Here is a 25,850-nt window from a genome sequence, read left to right on the forward strand (position 1 = left end):
GCAGCAGCAAATGCATAACCCCCACCAAAAATATTGCTATGGCATAGCAATCCATCCTCAACACTTGTAATGTAGACACAGATTAACAGACAGACAAGGTAAATCCTTTATACCATGATACCTTTATTTGCAGAGGTAAAACAATATTAATAAGGGAACACTTTTGTCAGTTAAAGATTATATATTCTATTTCTCAAAGTTAGAAAAATGTGTCATGCATGATTTCAAACACAAGACATGTATATATATGTGAACATTCTTGATAGCTGTAATAGTAGTAGCATTTGAAAATTGTTCACAGAGAGACAAACAGAAAGCTACACAAACAGATCATCGCATACACTCTTCTGGTCTATGGCCAGCAGAGCTAAAACCCACAGGTGTCATGAGAAATTGAACGTCACAGATGTCCTCTGCAAACATAAGGGGAAATATACACTACATATAAATATTAGATATTAATATGATTGTCCTTTTTTAAAAACGTTAAGTATTCTAAATTACATTGTAATATACTTTTAAAATATATGCAATACATATTTCAATCATGTTCACTTGACCTTAAACATAAAAGTAACACATAAGAAATTACAACATCTTATTGCTGATATTAAGATTTTAAAACGAATAAAAACTAAACCATGAGGTTACACCACAGGTACACATGTTGCAGATGGGAAGCAGAGAGAGTAATACAGATATAACACATACACATTCAATCTTCAATCTAAAACATGAAGCATATAGACGACTCTTGTTTATAAATAAGTCCAGGGTATTTCATGAGGAGATAATCTTCCAATTACTGTTTAAATTTAAAGGGTTTATTACAGAATCATTTGTTACTGCAAGACCAAACGTCCTAAATATGCATCCTCATCTTCCGCTATTACGTTTAACGGGGGCTCATTGGAATCAGCTTTCGTATCTGCTGATTAAGTCTCAGCATATGTTGCATTTTACTCTTTTTCTGATGAATACTTCTATCAGCAAGAAATTTGCACTTGTTTTTTTTACTTTCAGTGCTTCTGCCTCTCTTGATACACTTTAATCTTTAAAGTCCATATAAAATTCAAATGTCCTATTCCATTGTCCATTTTTTCTTTGATGGTAATGTGGTGCATGATGGTTTATCCACTGATTCTATACCACTTGGGACATAATCCTTGTGTTCTTCAATAGAATCTGTGAATCAAATATAAGAAAGGTTCAGTGAATTAAATTCTACAATTGTACATGTAAGTTAAAATAATAGTGTACGCAACACATTTTCATAACATGCTAGGGCTTGGTATTCAATTTGTATACACACTATGCTGCAGTAAATTGTGACCACATCTTTCAAGTAATAATGCTTTAATGTTTAAAAACTAAAAAATTATCTGCGATCACATATCAATGTATATATTTAACGAGGCCAAGTACAAAACGAGTACGCACGCTTTCGCGCAGCGTTTCATTTGTATTGTGACGTCATCTTTTTGCTTTGTTGACGCCATGGCGGGATAGTTTCAACTGCAGATATTCAGCGAAATTTGTCGAAAATAACTCGTTTGAAGAGTAAAATTAAAGTTATATTGTGGAATAAAGATAAATGTCTCGAAGTATAAGCTATACTTGGGCTCGGGTCGAAAAGGTGAAGAGGGTTCAGCAAGCCTAGCCCTCTGTCACGTTTTCTTAACCCGCCTAGATATAGCTTAATTCATATATTTCAAGACATTAACAATGTATTTTATATTAATTACCCTTAATATGTGATGTTATATATTTATTTATTACTTAAATATGTCTGAATGTTTTAATAATACCATATATATAACATTTTCCGTCTTTGTCAAATAAAAAATAGCCATTAACTGACAAATCTTGGAAATTGGGCATACAAAAATCAACTTTGATAAGACCCCTGGAACAAACCAGGAGGTAAACGGTTTTTTTATTTGACCATTTGATGCCTTTTAGCAATAACTTTAATATGTAGAACAGAAAAAGAAATCCCTAGGGCAGAAGTTTAAAAAATGTGCAAATTTGGTACATTCCAAGCAAAATCCCATAGGGTCCTATGTTAAAAATTAACACACTTTGAGATGACCCCTTAAACAAACGGTGTGGTAAATGTCTTATTTTTTAATCTTAAAATAATAATTATATCAGTAGTAATTCTTGTAAAAAATTTCATTCAAAAATCTAGGGCAGAAAAAATTAGACCCGGCCTCGTTAAGAAATAAACAATGTTATTTAGTGAACATGGCGTTATGAATAGCAATTGCTCTGTTGGCATATTCCATGATGCACGCTAGCGCATCATGGAAAATATGCCAGCAGAGCAGTTGCTATTCATAACGCCATGTTCACTAAATAATCGTTGTTTATTACTTATATTTGCATTTTACCACTCGCAAATACCCTGTATTAGCCTAGACCTTGACATTTAGCTATTACATCAAAAGTAAGCATTCAGACTGTAATGTATCTTTTTAATTCACATAGATTTGTTAACAGAATCAATGATATGTTATAACAGTAATTCCTTTAAAATGTTATCAAAAACATGTTTTAATATTACATGTAAATACGTCAATTTTAATGGAGTTGGAGAAAAACACATGATGTATTGTATAGTGGTTTAAATCTATAACGTCATGGAAAAGTATATATAACGTTACACCTTTATGACGTCATAGTATACTGACAGAGCAATTGCGATTATAGAGAAATAATTGCAGCTCCTCCGTATGGGCTTACAGTGGGAAAGAACAATGGAAATGCAAATATTTGCATATAAACATATGTCTAAACTTGCAATATATATATGTACGCATATGAACAGTCAAATATCTGACCTCAAAGACACAACAAACTCATAAACAACCCACTGCAAAAATATTTGAGCAAACAATCTATGACAGTGACCAACATCCCATGTACCTGGTAATTATGTTTGCAAATAAACAGATAACTAAACTCAAAGACACAGTAATAAACTATAGGAAAAATGTTAGAACAAATAATCTCTGACAGTGACCTACAATTCATGAATAGACACAAACATTTATACATGAAAGAGATTCAAAAACCACAAGCATTCCCATACATATTTTTCATTGTACATATGTACAAACTCAATATGTATGGACGCATATATCCAGTATACAAATGTCAATTAAGTAAACTCAAAGACACAAAAACTCATGAACAATCAACAGAAAAATGTTAGAATAAGAAATATATGATGATAACCCACAATTCATGAACAGACACAAACAGGTATACATATACATGACAATGTCCCACAATCCATAAACAGACCCAAACATGTATATACAAGACAATGACCCACAATCCATGAACAGACACCAACATTTTTTTTTACAGTACAATAGTTCATCAAACAAATTAGGTAACATTTTCTCCAGCATTCTATCATACTAATATCAAAACTCTTGTGACAAAAATCAAATTTGAAATTACATGTTAATCATATATGTAAGTAATGGAAATAAAAGATTAATGTGAACAATTGAAGATCTTTATAGGAACATGGTTACAGTAACATTTTTTTTCTAGACTAAATGCTCATAGTATTACATTTAATCATATGTACTAGAGTTTATAACTGCGTAAACATTACATGTAATTTGTATATAATTTGTTATTGTATGGATTTTACATGTTTATCAAAAACAACAGTTGAATTTTTATTGAACCTGTTATTTTCCACAGGATTCGATGTTGGGATGAGATGTTAGTAGTGTTTGGCTGGGATGTTCGGTAATGAAAAAAATGTAGAAATACAGATAAATTATTAATCATGTAAGCCAATAAGTCATTTTTGTATACCCTTTAGATGAAGCAGCTAGGATTAACAACTAGGCAATTGTTAATAAAAAGATTTCTGCAAGTATCTTAATTTGTACATTTTTTTTATCAAACTATGCCATTAATTTATCACATTAATTTTGAAGATCATTTAGAGCTAATATTATATGTTTATCATGAACATCATTTATCCTTTCCTCTGGTGTATCATTCCTATCGTATCTTGCATGTACACTTTTCAATGTACATGTATAACATGCGTCAATCCTATTATATCGTGCGTGGTTTCTATCCTATCATTTTATTATCATGTTAAATTCATTGCGGGTACAGTATAACAGAGAACCAAACATTAACATAAAGATCAAATATCTAACTCAAAGTCACAAGAAAAATGTTTGAGCAAACATTCTATGAGAGTGACCCACATCCCATGAACAGACAAAAACATTTATATATATGACAGCACTCCAAAAGCAATGAGCATTCACATATATATCTTTGAATTTACAAATGTCTGAACTCAATATGTATGAATGCATATACACAATTGACTAAACTTGAAGACACAAAAAACACATAAACAAATAACATGAAAAATGTTTAAACAAACAATATATGATAGTGACCCACAATCCATGAACACTGATACAAACATATATATATATGGTACCCGCATCAATATTTTTACAATCTTATACTATCATATCATTTATCAGACCTATTGATCAAGCATACAGATCTATCATCATGCACAAATCCAGTAGTACCGAGTGTTAATCCTAGAAAGTTTATCATTTAACTTCACGGTTTTTCTGTGTATCCTATTATGTTAATCATATCGTTCCTTTCCATAAGCAAGTCATTTTACTTGGAAGTTACATGTTGTTCAATACGCCGTTAAAGCAAATATTTATTGATCAGTAAACTCAAAAACATAAAAACTCATGAACAATCAACTGAAAAATGTTAAAATAAGAAATCTACAACAATGACCCACAATCCATGAACAGATCGACGCCAACATGTAACATATTTAAACAATAAAATGCTTTCTATAGTGATTCATTCGGGATATGAAGGTAGTGACATTGCAGGAAAAATACATAACCCGCTAAATAACCTGCATTAGCGGGTTATGTAAATTTTTCCTGCAATGATCGCTACCTTCATAACCTGCATGAATCATCAAAGAAAGCATTTTATTGTTTATATTAACATCTTTCTTTAACTAATTAATAAATTGATTATGAAAAGTTAGTAAAATTTACTAAATTACTGTTAACGTACACATGTACGTTAGCTAAAAGAAACAGCCAAATCGTCTCCTGTGAGACTTTCAGTCTGACATCATCATGATTATTTCATGCAGTCCGTGATTTTACTTAGGTCGCTGTAGGTTCAGATCAATCGATAAACAGGGCGTGTTAATTTCAGTCCTGTCACTTTCAGCCGCTGTAGATTTCGACCAATAGTTAAATGGGGCGTGTAGATTTCAGTCTGGCTGTTTCTATAGAGCTATGAATTAAGTATAACCTTTCGTAAGAAATTGAGGAAATTATACTTAAAGTTTGTAGATGTAAATATACGACAATGACCCCCAATCCATGAACAGATACAAACATGTATATACATGACAATGACCCACAATCCATGAACAGACACAAACATGTATATACAGTTCAATAATTCATCAAACAAATTAGATACAATTTTCTCCAGCATTCTATCATACTAATATCAAAATGCTTGAGACCAAAATTAAATAAGAAATTACTTTGCTATGTAAACAAATCTTTTGTTTTAATTTTGAATGTTGAAGCAAAAATTCCAGTTATAGACCTAAAATGAATGTATTAAATGTTAGGAACTGTTCTTTTATTCTTAAAATGATAGACAAATCAGCTTGAAAAAGACTTGTATATTGAACCTATGTAAATAAAAAAATAGGGCACAATCCTGGTTTACATGACAAAGAATTGTGAGCTCTGTATCTTGCTTGTAACTCAATGACTGACTCTCAAATTTCATTTGATCATTAGAAATATATCCTAAAGCATTGTAAATAATGAAAACAGAAAAACAAAATTTGACCAAAATCATGACAGTGCCCCTTTAAAATATTTGCATATATACAAATGTATAAACTCAAAGACACAAAAAAGTCATGAACAAACTACATGGTACAGGAGAAATAATACAACAATTAACCTACGATAGTGACCCACAATCCATGAACAGACACAAGCATGTATATATATGACAGTGATACACAATCCATGAACAGACACAAACATGTATATATGACAGTGAACCACAATCCATGAACAGACACAAACATGTATTAGTATAGCAACCTTAGAACTATAAGCATTCACATATATATAAATTACATATACATGCAAACACAAATAAAACTCAAAGAAATGGAACACCTCAACTGTCTTATGTAGATAATGCCCATAATATGCTGATAGTTCAACATTTCATGCTGATCATCAATCAACATTACATGCTGATACATCAAGTGAACTTTACATGCTGATACTTCTTCATTTAATGATAATTTATCAATTATCATTACATGCTGATAGTATAACATTACATGCTGATAATTTTTTATTATATGATTATACCTAGTATTCACTATATGCTTTCACTAATACATGCTGATATTTCATAAAATGATGGTATTACAGTATGCGGTGATTCTAAATTCGCCATAAGCAGCAGGATCGTGATTCGATAAAACTCAGGGATATTACTAAGGAGAGAATAGACTAAATTCAAGCTACATTGTACCCAACAATTTAAACAAGCTTCTTTTATGCTTATTTCCTTATATAAATATGGACACCCCATTGGTTATTATCAAAACTTATATTCCCAATACTAGGGCTTGTGCCATTCAGCTGAAACTGGATGCTGGAGGGAATGGGGGCACCATCACTTTTGATTACATTTGTTGGAACTTGCGCCGAAATCTCTGTGTGTCAAACAACTCCATAGTCCCCTTATTGTAACTCGTCTTTGTTTAGGCGCCTTCAAATTGGATGCCAATTTTATGAGTATGTTTTATGTTGTAGGTTGATTGTTTTAATTCTGCAGGCAGGCGCCTTCAAATTTATTTTACCCCCTTTGGATTGGGCATTCTACGCCATTAAATAGCAATTTTACTTTCTGTCTTAAGGGAATCAGAGCATGAGCAATCATCCATTAGATCCCAGCGCTTCTCACAAACTATCTTTTATTTAAGGGGGGAGGGGGGGGGGGGTGGTGGTGGTGGTGGCAGTCCTACCCCTCAATCACAAGTCAACAAGTAAATATAAAATAGGGAATGGGGGGGGGATCCCGTATTTTACAATATTTCATCTATTGATCTACATATGATCGAATTTCCATTTTCATAAAATTATTGTAAAACTACATACAAAGGATAGAGCATTGCGTCCTCCAGATTGCAATATCTTACATGAAGTCAGATGCTAGGGACTACGTGCGCTGTTGAAACCGATTTTAGCAGTAACTGTACTGTTGAAAAAAATTAGTGCTTACATTGTCCACTCCTTTACGTGGATCTCCAGGGAAAGCCCACCCATAAATCTGATGTAACCTGAATGACAGAAGTCTTTGTTTAGGTGCTATGAATACTTTTAGCGGTCCACTTTGACCAAGCGCCATAAACTTGGGTTCACTTCAGAATGCACATTTTTGGACAAAAAATCCCCTGGGGTACCTCGAACCCCCTGATTTGTATGCACTGATGGGGAGCGCCAATGGTTTTCCCAAGCAGGCTTTCTTTAAATATAAAATGACTCTGTTAAAGGACAACACATAATCAAGTGGTATTATCTGTTGAGTATCTTGATCTATTAAACTAGTCTCAGTGGACCTTAGTAATATCTGATCAATCTCCGAAACAGAGAAAAAACCCTGTGTTAAAAACTTGTCAGGCATCAATGAGTTCTGAATTTTAATGTATTTCAATCTCAAGATGACCCTTCCCTATTTTTAGAATCACCGCAGAGTGAAGTACCATCACATAATGAAGAAGTATCAGCATGTAACAAAGAACTATCATCATATAAAGACAAAGTATCAGCTTGTAATGTTAAAGTTTCAGCATGTGATGTTGAAGTATCAGCATGTAAATTAATGTTGAAGTATCATCATCATCCACATAAGGTAGTTGAGGCGTTATGTACAAAGACACTAAAACCTCATGAACAAACAATCTGTTAGAATGACCCACATCCCATGAACAGACAAAAGCATGTATATATGACAGCAACCCAAAAATCATTAGCATTCACATATATATTTGCACTTACACAAATTTCTAAACTCAAAGACACAAAATAGGCGTGAACAAACTACAGGAAAAATGTTAGAACAACCAATCCATGACAGTGATCCACATCCCATGAACAGACACATACATGTAGATATGAGAGCAACCCAAAAACCATGAGCATTCACATATATATCTTTGACTAAATATGTATGCATGCATATGCACAAATGTCTAAACTCAAAGACACAAAAACCCATGAACAATCCACAGAAAAAATTGCAGAACAAAAACTCTATGACAGTGACCCACAATCCATGAACAGACACAAACGTATATATATACGAGGGTTGTCCGAAAAGTTCGTGGACACATGTAATTTTATTCAAAATAGAAGCGCCATTTTCAGGAAGGTATTATAATATTGTAATAAAGAGCATAATAATGTATATTTTTGTAATGGAGTTATGAATGTATATACATTGCCTATACAGGCCGCACAGCCCAGTATGACGTTAAATTATAATGACGTAGTACTGGGTTTATTGAGAGTAATATGCCGCATTCACCGTTTGGTCAGAAGGTACAATCGCATATTCCATCAACATATCACTTGTGCCACTTGTGGATAAGTTTCCTTAATCGTTTCATTCATTTCAGTTTTTTACTTCAGTTGACACAATTTTTTTATTGCCAGCGGTCAGATGAAGTTGCTTTTTCATGCGTTTTAAAAGACATATTCTTGCCGTAATATCTTTTAAATGTCCTCTGCTGGTTTGAAAATATTTTTAAATGATGTATGAAAATAATGTACACAATACAGACTACATCACAATAGAAGATTATGAAAACAGTAAATATACATATCTAAAAACTCAATTACAAAGTTTGGACAATTTTTGCGCTGGGACGTGCATACTTTCTGCGAGCCTTTGATACATTAAAATTTTACTTTATTTCTATAGAAAACAATAAAGACCACTTTGGTTTGATCTGAAATTTTATGACAAAGATTTAGATATATAATATGAATAAATTAACCCATTTAAAATGATAAAAATGCTATTGTCCACGAACATATTTCGACAACCCTGGTATATATAGTATATATATATATATGACAATGACCTACAATCCATGAACAGACACAAACATGTATGTGTGACAATGACCTGCATTTAATACATGAACAGACACATATATGAAAATGACCCACAATCCATGAACAGACACAAACATGTATATATGACAATGACCCCCATTTAATCCACGAACAGACACAAACATATACCGGTATATATATATATATTTATATATATATATGACAATGACCCACAATCCATGAACAGACACAAACATATATATATATATGACAATGACCCACGTTTAATCTATGAACAGACACAAATACATATATTTGACAGTGACCCAAAAACCATGAGCAATCACACAGTTATATGTTTGCATATACACAATGTCACAAAGACACAAAACAAATCATGAACAATCTACAGGGAAAATGTCAGAACAAACAATTCCATTTCAGAGAAAAAGCTGTCATTGTCAAAGTTAAGGATAAAGGCTGATTAAAAAGTGGTGACAAAATATAACTAAAACAATAACGAAATTAAGAATCGTGACTTCTACTTTTAAGACAATACGTCACATCATGGCAATTTCAACGCGATGTGAAACAGTTTATATCGCCAATAATTGGTGTTTTAAATATCTCTGTGCAGCTATGGGTTTACCCTCAGTCTACCAACCCACAGGTTCTGAGTGTGAATACTGGAGGAGCATTTATTTTAATGAAGTGAAATGAAATTTAAAGTCCCCCCTTAAAAAACTGATTATAAGGGGGTGGGGGGGGGTAATTTTTAAGTCAAAACACATGGTAAAAATCAATATCTTTAATTAAGAAAATGGGCTTGTATGCAGAACTTTTAACAGGTGTTGAGGACCCTCAAATAATGTACCTGCATGTATTACCTTCACTGATAGTTCCTTCCAGACAATGCTGATGCTACTACCATTACAAGCTTCTATCTCATATTCTGAAAAGAAATAAAATGATTTGGTGATTAATTAGTACTCGGATGGCATCCTTTAAGGAGGCTGGGTGGTTAATAAATTAACCATCAGATCTTCTTTAATTTTTTTGATATGATTTGTCTAGTTATAAACTATCATTTACAAAAGAAAAAAATCTAAATATTTCAGCTTTAAAATCTTATTACTTTTCTCTATCTTTATACATAGGTCTTCTTATTAAGGAGATAAAAATAGTCCAAAAATTGTTGCGCCAATCGAGTGCTCTTAAAAAGATCCTAGCACTAAACTATGCGGTATATGCAAAACTGCCGCTTCCAAAATGCTCCCTATAGTATACAAAGAACAATGATATTCTAGTGAAGTCCTGCCTTGACAAAAATTCCCTATCATTCAGAATACATGTATTTGTGTAATAAAAATACCTATGCAAGGCTGTTGAACATATTCTGCAACATGGTCCTTTATGACCTGTTGAATCTGTTGAACAAGTATATACGGTAATAATGTGCTGCAACAGATCTTCACTGTTCTGCAGAATCTGTGGAACATCTGGGTGTGCTTCAACAGGATTTGCCTTCAAATTCCTCCCTAGAGTACAGGCAAAGAATAATTGTCAATGAAATTTTAGTTACTTAGTTACTACAGGTCTACTGTAGTTACTGAAATGTTCCCCTATATTTCAGAAAGAGTAACTTAAGGTAATACCTGTAGTAAAATGCCAAAGCTGTTGAACATGTGAAGTTACATGGTCCTGAGTAGACTGTAGTATCAGTTAAGAGCCCATCTTAACTAGTTAGTGGAACATCTACATGAGTTACCATTGTGTCCCTCTCTAGAATGCTCTCTGTTATAAATTTGAAAAATATTTCATTGTAATTAGAGTTAAGCTTGTAAATCATGTGTTGAAAAAAGTAATGTTGTTAATAAAAAATACCTGTTCATGTCTGACAGCTGATGAATCAGTGCAGTGTTCAGAAGAATCTATGGAACGTGCATCACAGTACTGCAACAGAGTCCAAAGTCATATCTAATCTCCTACTGTCTATCAATATTCCTCCATGCAAAGAGTCAAAGCTTCCATGGGTAGTTGTTCAATATTAATTTCATAACAGCATTATTTTTGGGCTTGTCTGAGGTTGCATCATTAAATAATGTGCTTTCCAAGCTTTTGGAAGATTCATACTTATCAATGCTGTAAAATAATAATGGAAACAATACTTAGATAAAAAGTCTAATGTTACATATAAACATAAGCATTCATATGATGAAATATTATGGTTATATGAACAATGCATGCGTTATGAAACAACAATACATATCACAATATAGTGGTAACGATATATGAATCACAATGTATTTTTAAAAAATACAAGGGCACCGCAAAGCAGAGCATCCCCTCGCAAAATGAAATGAAATATTTGGGGGGGGGGGGGGGATGCATTATTTAGAATATACATGTAATTAAAAATAACAAATAATATTTATCTTCATAAAACCTCTTTAGATCAAAATATTCCTTTCCCCATGCACGCTCTGGGGGGGGGGGGGGGGGGGGTATGGAGGGTAATCGTGTTCAAAAATCCAGACATGTAAACTTGTAAATCCGAATATGCAATCGTGTTGATGTGTGAACCTGAGCATGAATATGTGTAATTCTGATCGAGTAACCTATAAAACTCGGGCGTAAACACGTGTAAGATTTGACTCAGTTCCTTCGCATGATGCACATTTTGCAACTTTATTGTTTACAGTAGTTAATTAAACCTTCAACTTTGCACACTTTCAATCCGTAGTTTCTGCGTTCGTAACTCCAGGTTCGGCAATATCACATCTGACATGATACAAATTGACAAATGTAAAGTCTACAAGTTTGTCGAATTTTGACATGACCTTATATGGCAACTGCCTTGCTGCGGGAAAAGGCATGCCGTAACCGCCGGACCGGAATGAACGAAAATTAAACATAATATTCAGCTTAACTGTTGCAATAAGCTTTTACTGAACGACACCTTTTCTATCGAAAACACCAGTATTATTTTTAGAAAAAAAAATTGAGGTATGATTGAAACTGGACCAAACAGGAAGAGGTTCATGTAGAAAAAAAAATCGTTGCCGATGTGACGAATGCGCTAATTTCCGTAATATAATTCTCATGGAATTATAAAAGGAAATGCCTAATATCTTATATCTCTAAAAAAAAAAATGACATGTAATTAAATTTAAACTGGAATATAAGTAAATGCGTACTCTTTTCTAGAAATGAGACGGATCAAGAAATTTCCTAAGGGGGTAAATATATTTTGAGCGGCATGGGGTTCGAAGACCGCCGTGAGGTCCCATGTAACTCCATTGCTCTGAATTCTAAGAATTTTGAGAGTGAATTTTTAACCGGTTTTCCGACTATTGAAATAGTAAAAATTGCAGACGGGTGAATGGCTGTCAAAAAGGTACCCTTATTGTACCGATAACTCCTCGAACAGTTTTCAAGATAGGAAGTTGTTCTTTTGCAGATCATTTATACGTATATATCAGAATTATGCAAATTGCTAGGATTTTGATTTCTGATAATTTATAAAAATATCAGCTGTTGAACTTGGTCATTTTTGGGCAAAAACATTGCATATAGAGTACCCCATTTTTACTCTTGTTATTTTTCTGAAATAGTTAGAATAAACGACCTGCAAGGATTTGGTAATTTTTCGCGGAAAAATTTATGTTACTTTACATGTATTTATACTTTTTATTGTTGTGTAAGTAAAAGATAAATAATGACACAATCTTCAATAATAATAAAAAAAAACTAGCGCATATTTTTTGTGCGCCGTAAATTGAAGTTTTACTATGGGAGGCACTGTAGCTCAAAGATCGTCCATCTGTATTTTTAGACAGGGAGCTACAGACCTGCAGCTAGTTCACAAGTGGCTGTAAAGCTGTATTATACTAGCTCTCCAGAAAATTTTCATCAGCCAACTTCACAAAGTGAGTCTGTATTGAACCGACATTCAGGACGTCATACTCAATCCCGTAATAATTGCTTAAAATAATTTTTAAAAAATGTCAATTTTTACCTGCATGATAGGTTTTTTTTCCTATATATTGCCGACAATGCAAAGAAACATTTCTTAAAATAATTTATACACATTTTAATTTCACGACATGCAGTTAACCTTATATTTGGAATTTTTATTCATTTTTTTAAAGAGGGTGTCGCTTCTTATGTCTCATATTACCGGGTAATCACAATCTCAAAACCAATGTCTTTAAATAGTTTGTTTTTCTTATCGATAACTTTGCAACTCAGCTGACGGACCCCGTGAAATTTTTTCGCGTGGGGGGGGGGGGGTCTTGTCACAACTTTTTGGTAGCGATAAGGATGCATTTGGAGATATTTTCTAATTCAGCCGAGGCCTATACTTTAACAATTTGTTGCATGTACTCTAATAACAGTGGCGTCGGAAGCAAATTGAAGGGGGGGGGGGAGGGGCTAAACTAATCATGAAAAATATTGACAAAAGTTCCCATAATCATGAAAATTCTAATCCGTGGGGGAGGGTATACCAATAACTCCAATCTTACCTGCCCAATTTCCCCCCCCCAAATCATGTAATTCCTAATCCGTGATGGTGGTGGTTGGGGGGGGAGGGGGGTGTGCTAGTATACCTACTATGACTCTAATTTTCAATATCACTATTAATATTTCATTCTCTTTAAGGTCTTTTAAGGAACAATTTTGTTTGTTGCGAGGAAAAAGTAGGGGGGGGGGTGAATCCTCCCTGTTGCTATGTTCCTAATGGTTAGGTCTTACTTGGCAAAAAAGTGGGGGGGGGGGGGCTAAGTTCCCCCCCCCCCTTTAGGCCCCCTCCCGGTTCAGACGCCTATGAATAAAAATGCGTATATATCTTTATACACGTGTATTTAAACAAAGTCGTTAAATGTAATTTTTTTCAGTTCTAAGAGGATATCTGAAGCCGATCGAATTTTTTACTCGCATCTTTTATACATTCTCTTGATAAAATGTACACCAATATCATAATTTAATTTTCCGAAAAATAATACTCTATGAAATGTTGTTATCCAGAGATAATATGAATATAGGCTTGCCTAATATTTTTTTTTCTATTTATTCCGTCCCTATTCCGGCGATTACGGCATGCCTTTACCTGCAGCTAACCTTTTTTTATCAGTGACGTCACTGTTTCCATATCAGGTCATGTCAAAATTCGACAAACTTGTAGACTTTACATTTGTCAATTTGTATCATGTCAGATGTGCTATTGCCGAGCCTGAAGTTACGAATGCAGAAACTACGGATTGAAAGTGTGCAAAGTTGAAGGTTTAATTAACTAATGTAAACAATAAAGTTGCAAAATGTGCATCATGCGAAGGAACTGAGTCAAATCTTACACGTGTTTACGCCCGAGTTTTATAGGTTACACGATCAGAATTACACATATTCATGCTCAGGTTCACACATCAACACGATTGCATTTTCGGATTTACAAGTTTACATGTCTGGATTTTTGAACACGATTACCCTCCATAGGGGGGGGGGGGGGGGGGAGAGGAGGTAATAATTTTTTTTTCTTCATACAAATAAAAACCTGAAACACACTACTATACCAGCTGTATGTTTCTCACATGCTTCTCACACGCTATACAGTTTTTTTTTTCTTCATACAAATAAAAACCTGAAACACACTACTATACCAGCTGTATGTTTCTCACATGCTTCTCACACGCTATACAGTTTTTACAATACCTTCCTAGCATAGCACGGATTGCTTTTTGTACGATATGATAAATGTTACTCGCACTGTATGGTCTTTTTTTCACATGATATGATATCATAATGCTTCCTGTATGAAAAAGTGTATAGAAAAAGTGTTATTCATGTATCTAGCTGCAATAATGTAGCCCTCTCCGATTTTTATATCTGATGTTTACTGAAGAGGGCTACAATTCCACAGGATCTCCGTAATGGTGCTAAATTAAACACGAAACGTTTCTCGCACGAAAGTCGCACGCTTTTTGGGTGTAGTAGTACGTTTCAGGGTCTGTAATTAAAGGAGGAAAAAATATCGCCGGGTAGAAATAAAAAGCTGAATTCTTTTTATAATAGAACACATCTACAAGTTTTTTTTCTGTAGATTCAAAATAAAACTCTCAATGAAATCTAAACCAGGTGTCTCTGAAATCAGTCTGGGTTGGGCCTACTTTGTTTATACACAGTTGAACTCTCGGCACGTGCTACTCATGCCCGCAGTCTTCGAGAGGTTGACTCATTATATACACAATATAAAAGTCACACAGAGGTGTGAACGATTATCATGATTAAGCACATATATAAATTATTATTGTTTAAGCAATACGGTAGGATATATCCAAATCTTAAGGAATACATGTAATTACACTGACGATAGATGGACCGTAACATTAGCGGGTGAAATGAAATCTTCGGTGAACTATTTCATATACAGTATTATATACTACTTTAAACTCGATCAACAACAAAGACACAGGGTTGCATGTGCTACCGTATATATGCCTCCAGGCTAGGTTACTATCCCCCAGTGAACACCAGTTTGTATACATGGCAGGGAAGTGATAAGCAAACAATCTTTAATCAATCCGGTCGTACAAATTAGTGCATAACAAATATAATTTAAGGAAGAAATGTTCAACAAGTCCCGGGGTTGAGTATTGGGGGACTCTCTACTTGCACCTGTAAACAATACATTTTTATGTATGCAAACGAACAAAAAAGTAATCTAACCGCTCAAGACAAGTTTTCTGAACTCGCAGACTTGTTCCCCATGTACTGTACAGCTGAAGAATGACACTTGCATTCCGAATCGGTGCATGGCAGCCATTTGACATTTCAGCATTACGAATCGGTGCATGGTCAAAAGGCAGCCGTTTGACGTTTCAGCCTAAGAGCGTCCGCCATTTTTTCTTAATTGTACTTTTAGTTCGATAATCTTTGCTTCCTCGTCATATTTTTATAAATATGACCTACTAATTACTGCTAATAAGCAAATATATTCAGTACTTACCCAAGTTACTGCTGTACTCCGCCATTGATATCCAACAATGCATTGCGTGCATCACAAAACCGTTTTGTGGGACACCCCGCTGGATGTTTATAGATAGACAAAATGTTAAAAACTAGTAGCTTTGACGCGATGTTCTAAAAATAGATTTTGAGTTGTGGGACATTTTTCAATATATCCGTGTGGGTCAAAAAAACATTTTTTTTTGTTTTTTATGTTAATAATACCATTTTCAACCTCCCTATGAATTTTTAACTACATGGTTTATGGGTCAAAATATAGATGACCCATAAACCACCTAAGGATCCCACAACGTGAGTCTGAGGTATATGAAATAACCCACAACACGGATTTGTATAACTATATATATATATATATATATATATATATATATATATATATATATATATATATATATATATATATATATTATATATATATATATATATATATATATATATATATATATATATATATATATATATATATATATATATATATATATATATATATATATAGATATATATATATATTTTTTTTTTAATTCTATACTGATCTCTATTTGTATCGTCGCTATAAAGCCAATGTGTAAGCTCTTAGTCAAGGAAATGAAACATACATGGAACATCCATACTTACAAATTATTTAGATCGCTTCCGCAACCTCGAATATAGTGCAAGATCTTTTTCAAAAAGTTCTTTTTTATTGACAAATCTTTTTTATTGACGAATGAATATGATCCAACAATTAGTTTCCACTAGTACATATGAAATTGGTTGTTTCATCTAATAAAAATATACCCAACAGGCGTAATGACGTTTATTTCTGTGCTCCTGGTGCATTAATTAGCAAGGTGTCTTTACAGGGAATTCAAAGTCGCATATTTCCGATGGAAACATAAGGGGAAATATACACTTAATGTAAGTCTATGTTATTAGTTAATTGAACATTTTCCCTATCAAATGAATTATCAATATGCACGATTGAATAACACCAAATATGAATGGATGGACAGAGCAATTGAACCAACATGTATTGAGAAATATTATATTCGTTGTTTTAAAGAATAGAAATGGAAAGACAAGTTACTGTCCTTTAAATTGGGACTACAATACGTGGACCATTTGCATGTGTTTCCAACGAAAACGTGAAAGCCTTAAGATTATCAGAGATTCCACCGACTCTAGCCCCCTGCTTTTAACCACTAAATTTGTACGTTGAATTACGTATACATGTATAGCCCTGACTTTTTATCTCAGAATTTAAAGGATTCATACTTCTAAAATAATTATGATCTATCTATGAATGAAGTTTGCATGTATAGTATCAGGCATTTGGTGAATTCTATTATTTGCGCACACATTACCATTCGCACTACTTTGTTAACTATGCAGTGAGACAGCTTTGTGTAATTTAAAAATTTCATATTTCGTGGCATTTTTCTCCAGATTTAAACCTTTATAGTGACATAATTATTCAATCATACTTAAATGCTTAAAAAATTTAATCGGGAAGTTCTCTAGCTTCGCCTACTATAAACTGATGTAAAGTTAAGTTACATGTGTATTCGGAAAACAACAAAACATTGCAAATTATGCTATTTGATGCATGTTGTAGTTTCGGCATAACATTAACTTATTTCATAATACTGATAGTTCATATCACATGCCAATCATTTCTTAAAAAGGAATACTTTGTTTCTGTACTGTTTACCGTCAACTTTACAATTACAGCGCCTTTGAACTTATGTGTGCATATGGCACGGAATCCCGATCCCGATTCAGATAAACGTGTGCTTGCCTGGTTCCCTGAGCTACCCATTACGCACAGGAACCAGGCTAGCTCATGCGCAGGATGAATTTTCCCCATAGCATCCGGTTTAACCTCGCTTATATATTTTCTGCGTGGACCTCAGGGTCCACGCAATAAGAATGTAAAAAAAAAAATGATAAAAGGCATGTAAACACACGTATTTTGATACATATGTATATAATCGTTTGTAGTTCAACTATGTGCAAACAACTTTTTTTTGTTAGAATAGGTAATGAATAATAAACTCTGAAAGCTAAATAGAATCATGTATTTAATAGTTGCGGACATGTATATATACCGATCGTTGGTCATCAAGTCAAAATGTACGGCCTGTGGTTGTACAATTTTATCTGGTACAATATGACTCGTCTCCAAACACGGTGGCGTCGGAAGCAATTGGAGATTGGAAGAGAAGGTGACTTATCAAAAATGTTGACAAGCCAAAAAAAGGGTTTCGGTTATGGTTATATATAACTTTGCCAAAAAAATCATATAATGAGAAATCCATACAAATGCATAATATACATGCTATAGTTGTGCAATATTGTCCCAAATGTTTACTGAGAGGTACAGGTAACTGAATGGCAAACATATGTCATTTGTCATCTTTTATCATTTTTTTCAGTGAGTATTCAATTAACTGATTGGCAAATTTGCCATGTTTTTAATGTAAACTCGGGAGTAAAAAACTATGAATTAAAATCAAAATACCAAACTGGAGCCGAGCTCGTTGCAAAGCAACGATGATGTCTTTCAATAAACACCAACGCCAATGGTTACTTGTTTATTCTTCTAATATGGAAAGCATATATAATCAATGTCATAGGGGAAACAAAAGCTAAAACTCAAGTAAAAGTCATGCAACTGTTATGGACAGTACACTGTACAATGGCTCTAAAAAAATTCTCACACATAAACATGTTTGAATATTATCATTATAAATAATGATTAAGTGGATACAATAGACATAAAGGATTATTTCTTAAACTTTTTGCATTACACACCACAAGGATCTCATATATTATTTTTTATTCATCCGAAGCATTATAGGCTGAATCTTCTTTAAAATTTATATTACATATACCCAAATCATCCTAAAATCACAATATCACTTTTATCTGAAAACTTTTCACAGATAAACGAATTCAAATAAGAGCAGTGACGGTCGTTCCATAGTCCCGTCCTCAGTATATCAATACAGTCTCTTGTGAGGGTGTCGTTCGGGATTAATAGACTGGTCTCATTTGGATGCCAGTTGGTAAAGATTATGTTCGTGTTCGAATGGTCCCACATGTAGGAACCCTGACGTATTGAAATTTTCTAAATATTTACATAAGAAAAATGAATGGCCGTGGCCATTTTTAGCTAGGTAAATCTACTATACATTAACAATTATCACAGAAGAAACTTTTTTATTTCATTATTTTTCTTTACTTAGATTATAGTAAATATGGCATAAAGCCATATTTCTCAAAATGCAATACAAAGATAGTCACCTGGCAGCGCCATATATTACAAATATATTTGTTATCTCTATATTTGTTATCTCTGTTACAACAAACTTTCTTATAAATGTTACAGCATTGAAAAAATAATGATCACCTTTCTTTAACATTGTCATGGTAAGCCAATCATTTTCATCCTGAGAGTCAATCTCCACCAGATGGGAACACATTTTCTTGCATTGCAACTGTGAAGGTTTACAGTCATTTCATGCATATCTTTTACAATTTAATGCTATGCTATGGTATGCGATTTTAATGATATGCTATGAGATTTGTATGCTATGTTATTAAATTTGTATGCTATGCTATGAGAAATTGAAATGAAGGGCTTAATGATATGGTATGCTATGCTATGCTATGGTATGCTATGAGATTTGAACAAAAACGCCTCGATACACAGAAGAGTTCCACAAATATCAAAGTAAAATAATAAGAAGCCAAAGTTTACCACAAATCTATCATGTAAACATTTCATTTTTCAAATAAAAACATTTAAAACCGAGTAAAAATAATGTTGTATGCTATGCTATGGTATGCTATGGTATGATATGACGAATGCGATTCTATGAGATTATATGCTATGGTATGAGATTCCACTGCTATGCTATGAGATTCCAATGCTATGCTATGAGATTGCAATGCTATGCTATGCTATGGTGTATGTTGTAAAAGATATGCTTGAACTGACTGTACAAATAAATTATAATTAAATTATTTAAGATATCATTGAGTATTCAAGAATGATAAAATACTATTGAATAATGCATGATCATGCGCGCAGTGAATTTAACGTTTGACATATTTTTGTAATGAAGTTAAGGTGACCTCTAGAATACTGTAAAGTTAACCGACATTTATTCTGGTGCAAGAAATCGTTAAGAGGTTCTCGGAAAACCTCGTCGTGGCGAATATTTCTCGCCGCTAACAAGTCGTTGTTGCATAGTTGTTAATACAACACGGGTTTTGATAAAGCGTTGTCGCGAACATTATTCGTCCCAAACAAGTTTACCGGAAATAAAACGCAAAATAAAGTCGTCGCGAATAAAAACTAGTTTACAGTTTGCGATGTTGTACTTTACATTGGCGTCATTCCAAGTAGCAAGACCTTGACCTTCAATATAGCAGTGACCTTTGAACTCCAACCAACCAGTCTCACAGCCTACAAAGAGAAATTAACGTAAGTCAATAAAACCCACAGCCTAGTTTAAAAATGAACTTTCATGTTACCACAAAATAATACAAATTTATTTAACTATATATGCGACGAATTATATTCATTGTCGCTATCGAATATTCCAACCATTTATTAAAATTGGATGCCTTCGAAAAGCTAATGAAGCCACAATTTTTTCTAATGCATTTCATATGTAATCATGCACTGTCTGGACGCGAGAAAATCTCATGAAGGACTTGATGGTCATGGCCATATTTCGGCTTTATTTGCCCTTTTTATACACAAAGCTTTGATTAAAGATGTAAGAAAATATTGAAATTCTAAAAGCTGAAATATTTTGTTGGTTTTTTTTTTTACAAAAAAAAAACAGTCATGGCCAAAATTATAACAATGAAAAGTTTATAAGAGCACAATTTTTGTCAAAATTTACTCTTCCGTTCTTAAGATTTAAAATGTTTTACAGAGGAATTTCTAATAGTCAACCCAAAGTCCAACATCACTGAGATACAAATTTTACAATTCTTCATTATATAAACAAAACTCATGTCATGTTTCTGTTTACTATTTAGTTATTTGAAATTACAAGATTTGGACTTAAGGTGAATGTGATAAATGCTAGGAACTGTATTTATGTTTAAAACGAATAGCTAACAAGAAATCCGCCCAATAAAGAAACTTTATGCTATATTAAACCAATGTAAACAAAAAACATGGCAGGAGCCTTGTTTACATAACAAAGAATCTTAAGCTCTGTATCTTTCTTATAACCCCACAACTGACACTTAATTTTTTGGTTGATAAATCAAATTTGACCGAAATCGTGACCATGTTCCTTTAATTTGGTGACCATCCAGCGACCTTGCACATACGTACGCGATATGAATTTTTGTTTAATATACAAGGTAATCGGTTTTGTATAAATTGTGTTCGTTGAAAATTTTGGTACCCATTTATTTAATTTTTTTTTTTGAAAACTCAGGATTAAAGTATTTGTATTTATTGAATCAAAATACATCAATAAAATATGTGACTTTATTTTTTTGTTAATTTGTTACAATGTAACCAAACAGTCAAAGAGCCTAAAGGTATGATTTAACAACACGTTTTGGTACATCAATAAAAAAATTTCCAAAAGTCGTTTCAAAGTATTTCTAGCACACGTAAAACAACAATCGACAGCCAAAATGATACTAGTAGGTTTGATGTCAATATCAAATTTCATGAATTTCATTTTTTTTTTGTTATACTGAACATTGAAGCAGACTGAAGTATTTGCAGAGGGGTGGGTATACTTATCTAACCATTTTAAAGTTGGGTCTAACCAATTAAAAAATTTTATTTTGACAAAAAAATTAATGCTCAATCTAACATTTGTATTATACTCCCTAGCTGCAGAACTGTAGCTCTCCGTGAAAAAAAATATTGACAGACCGGAGAGCTACAGGGCCACCCATTGACAAAATTGTATATTTATTGCGCAGAAAAACGTGCGCTAGTTTTGGACTGATTTACCTTATTTATACGCAAATTCTGTGAAAACAATTAGTACCATTAAATTTTTCATGCAATTTACTACTGATATCGCCTCTTTATTTGCCTCAGATTTTCATCGAAACACGCTACCGACCTCGGAAAATCAAGTATGTTGAATTTACATCGAGATTCACGTCGCCATTTTTACATGTAAACAAAGTGCACCACATGAATTTACGGGACTGGTGATGATGTTTAAAAACTATCCGAGGCAAGTGAACATACGATATTTTTTTCCCGGAGAGCTACAGTTCTGCAGCTATATACTCCCATGTTGAATACTGGAATCTGGTTAAGACACAGTCTATAATCTGTTCTATTATCCTCAGCGTTAGCAACACGCTTGGCAACAGGAGACATTTCGAATCATTACATGCGCGTAGATGATTTGCGTACAGTTTGGCGTTGAATTCACGTCAGCGGTGAAGTTTTCTCTAAAATTAAGACATTAAAATTTTAGAAGAATTTATTAAAGACCGCCTGTTTGGGATGATGAAGCAGAGGTTGACAATGGTTTTCAATGGGTGTCAATTTCAACTGTCAAATATTATCCTCCAAAACAGGTACTATGTATATATTGGTAAGCGGTATAGTTTAGTTTTTTCAGTGCTTGGTTAGAAAAAAAAAGGAAGGGAAACCGGGGCTAATCTGATTTAGATAATCTAATTTTACATCACATAAACACACATTATTTACTATTCGTATAATATGTTTAAAAATTTTCAAGTGTGGAGAGTGGGTTGATGGTCCGAACCAATTGATACCAAATTCCTTTTCTAGATTCGCGCATGGGTATACACTATGACTATACGAACCTTTTTTATACGATGTCATTCCTTCATACGTTGTGTAAACCGCGTTGTCCGAGCTACTACTGCTAAACCACATAACATGTCGGCCGATACATCGCCGAGTGGACGCACTGTACAAAAACCCCTTACAGCATTGGTCCTCCAAACAAAGAGTTCCACAACGAACACGGCTGTAGTCCTGACGGTCAAAAATAGCAAAAATCTCCCCTGTCAGCTCGTCATCATCTTTATTTGAAAAAAAATTGTGACGTACGTCACCGTAAATAGAATATGGCATCATCAGAATGAAGGCTGATGAAAACTTAACAAAAGCGTACATGTTGTTTTTTTTGACGTTACAAATGTACGAAAACGTAAAGGCTCCTCTATAGACTTTGTGAGTGACTTTTTGTGAACAAACATTATATTTGTTTGGGCTTTTTATTAAATGGGGCAAGAGTCGCAATCAAAAGTGTTATATTTGTGTACATTTACAGTCCAAAAATAAACGCTAAAATATTTATTCTACTTTGTAAATTAAACTGTTCAATATTACTTTAGAGCGCTCTAAAGTAATTATTTAGAGCGATCGGCGACAGTAGCAACACCTTCTTTAAAAATGTGAACAAATGTTTATAATGTAGCTGTTCTTTTTTTATAGTTTCTTAAGTAGTTTAGTAGTAGCTTTAGATTTTGTTTTCTTTGTTTTGTACTCATGTAATTTATTTTTTTGGTCCTGAAGAAGGGACTGGTTGTCCCGAAAATTTGACAATTTCTATTGTTCGTGTCGTTAGCCATTTTTAGTGCTTTATATATATATATATATATATATATATATAAAACGGAACAATTTTACACATTTAAAAATAGAATATCGAGTTTTTCATTACAATGAAAAAATTTAAGTTGTAAAATGTTGACTGCATACGTTTGCTTTAAGGATTCTTGATCACCAGAATCGGCAAACAAAATTATAGTGGTGACAATTTAAGGATTAATTTAGCAAGCTAGTGGATTAAGGCATGAAGCAAGTATCTACTTCAGGCGCGAAAATGAAAGGAATATGGTGCTGGTCTCAAGTGAAAATAGGAACATATAGATCATGAAGGAATGGGTTGAGTTAAAAATTGAGATTAAAATAAAATTATAGTCTTCATGATATTACTGCACGACATCGATATCAACTCTTCAACAGATCTTGAAATGGCTCAGTATTTTATCCTGGGTAGAATCAATTCCACAAGAGCTTGGGCTTTGGGTATAGGTGTCAAATAGCAATGTGACGCAGGCCTGTCTACTTCAGCTGCAAAGAATGTTCAATGCATTATTTATACCAAACGCGTTTGTTCAAAAATACCGATCAAGTGTGCATTTGTTGTTGTTGGTTTTTTTTAATTAGCAAGTACCAAAACATCAAGCAGAGATATACACTTTAACAAAAAAAGTCCATACACATACATCTCAAACTCAAATTTTCATACAATATAGTAAAGATTCAATTCAGATGTACACCAGAAAGCAAAATAAAATATACTTGTATGCACATGATTATATTTCCTAAATCTACGAATAGAGAAAACAGAGGATTTTATTTCTTCTTCTACTAATAACATTATTCCTTGTTACTCTGTAATATTGGAGGGAAAGAAGAAGGGAAGGAGAGAAAAGCATATAGGAAGATGGCGGTTTAACACTACAATCTACTATAAAACGACTTAAAAAATGGAAAATAAAATCATTCAACTAATGTAAAATATGCCATTTCTGTCTAAAAGTATTAAAAACTATCGATGTTTTAAGGTGCTTGAAGCATAGTGCTCTAGAATTTTAAAGTGAGGTTTGTATGAATGGATCATCGATCGACAAGTTTTTTGACAACAAAGTGTGAATTTTTTCATGTTATATTTCACAATTGACCTTTTAAGTCGGCATCTTACATGTGCAAGTTCAATATATACTTTAGCATGTGAGAAAATCACTTAGGTTTATTTCCTATAATTAGTATATGTATTCCTATTCTGGAGTAACGCTTCATATATACCAAAAAGGTTGGATTTTCGTAATCGTGTATAAACTAAATTAATCTCCGTAAGAAGAATAGATATGAATACAGATACATATAGGAACATACTAAAAACATACAGCTAGCACTAATTTAATGGAATTTTTCTATATCTAAATAGAAATTATGTGAAAATGATATTACATATATATATACATGTAGCTGAATTTATCATATTCAAACATCTAAGGGAGATTATTGTCAAGCATAAAGAAAACCTTTAATATATGGCTATACTTCAGTTTTATAAAAGATGTGGATTAGCAATGTAAGAATATATTTATGATTACAATAATAAAAAAAATATTTTTGTGAAAAAATGTGACATATTATGTTTTTGTAAAAACAAATATTTAAAAATGTAAAAAACAAATCGTGTAAGTATTTGAATTTTCTATCTATAACAGTATTAACCAATCTGAGTCTCCAACTGAAATTATTATAGAACGCACGGCTCTATATAGTTATATATTTAAAATAATTGTTAAATAAATTATATAAACGATGACTATTAATGCAATAATATAAATAATTATTTATAAATTGATACCAAAACTAATTTACTGAAAGAATGTTTTATATAAAAGCATTAAGAAATTAAAGTTTTGTTTTCAAAATAGATATTGCTTAAATTATCAAATGACAATGAACTAACACCTTTAATGATACTAGTTTTTTTCGTTTTGTTTGAATGGTGCTTTGAAATAGAAAGAAATAAAATGAAACACATTATTTACAATGTTTCTTTGAATGTTCTTTTT

The 25,850-nt window shown here is 33.0% G+C and overlaps 1 long non-coding RNA gene across 2 annotated transcripts; it reads right to left on the bottom strand.

Annotated features, from left to right (window-relative positions):
* Positions 1-102: 102 nt before the first annotated feature.
* On the bottom strand, positions 103-16,435 carry LOC136275471 (uncharacterized). 2 transcript variants are annotated; one of them, XR_010714055.1, is made up of 6 exons: positions 16,216-16,435; positions 11,097-11,354; positions 10,868-11,006; positions 10,585-10,750; positions 10,100-10,164; positions 103-1,185 (listed from the first exon to the last, which is right to left on the bottom strand). It is a non-coding gene; the product is annotated as an uncharacterized lncRNA (long non-coding RNA). The 2 variants fall into 2 exon arrangements; XR_010714056.1 differs by lacking the exon at positions 11,097-11,354 and having other exon boundaries at positions 16,216-16,416.
* Between the last annotated feature and the right edge of the window lie 9,415 nt (positions 16,436-25,850).

This window comes from Magallana gigas, chromosome 1 (assembly GCF_963853765.1).
Source record: "Magallana gigas chromosome 1, xbMagGiga1.1, whole genome shotgun sequence".
Lineage (NCBI taxonomy): Eukaryota > Metazoa > Mollusca > Bivalvia > Ostreida > Ostreidae > Magallana > Magallana gigas.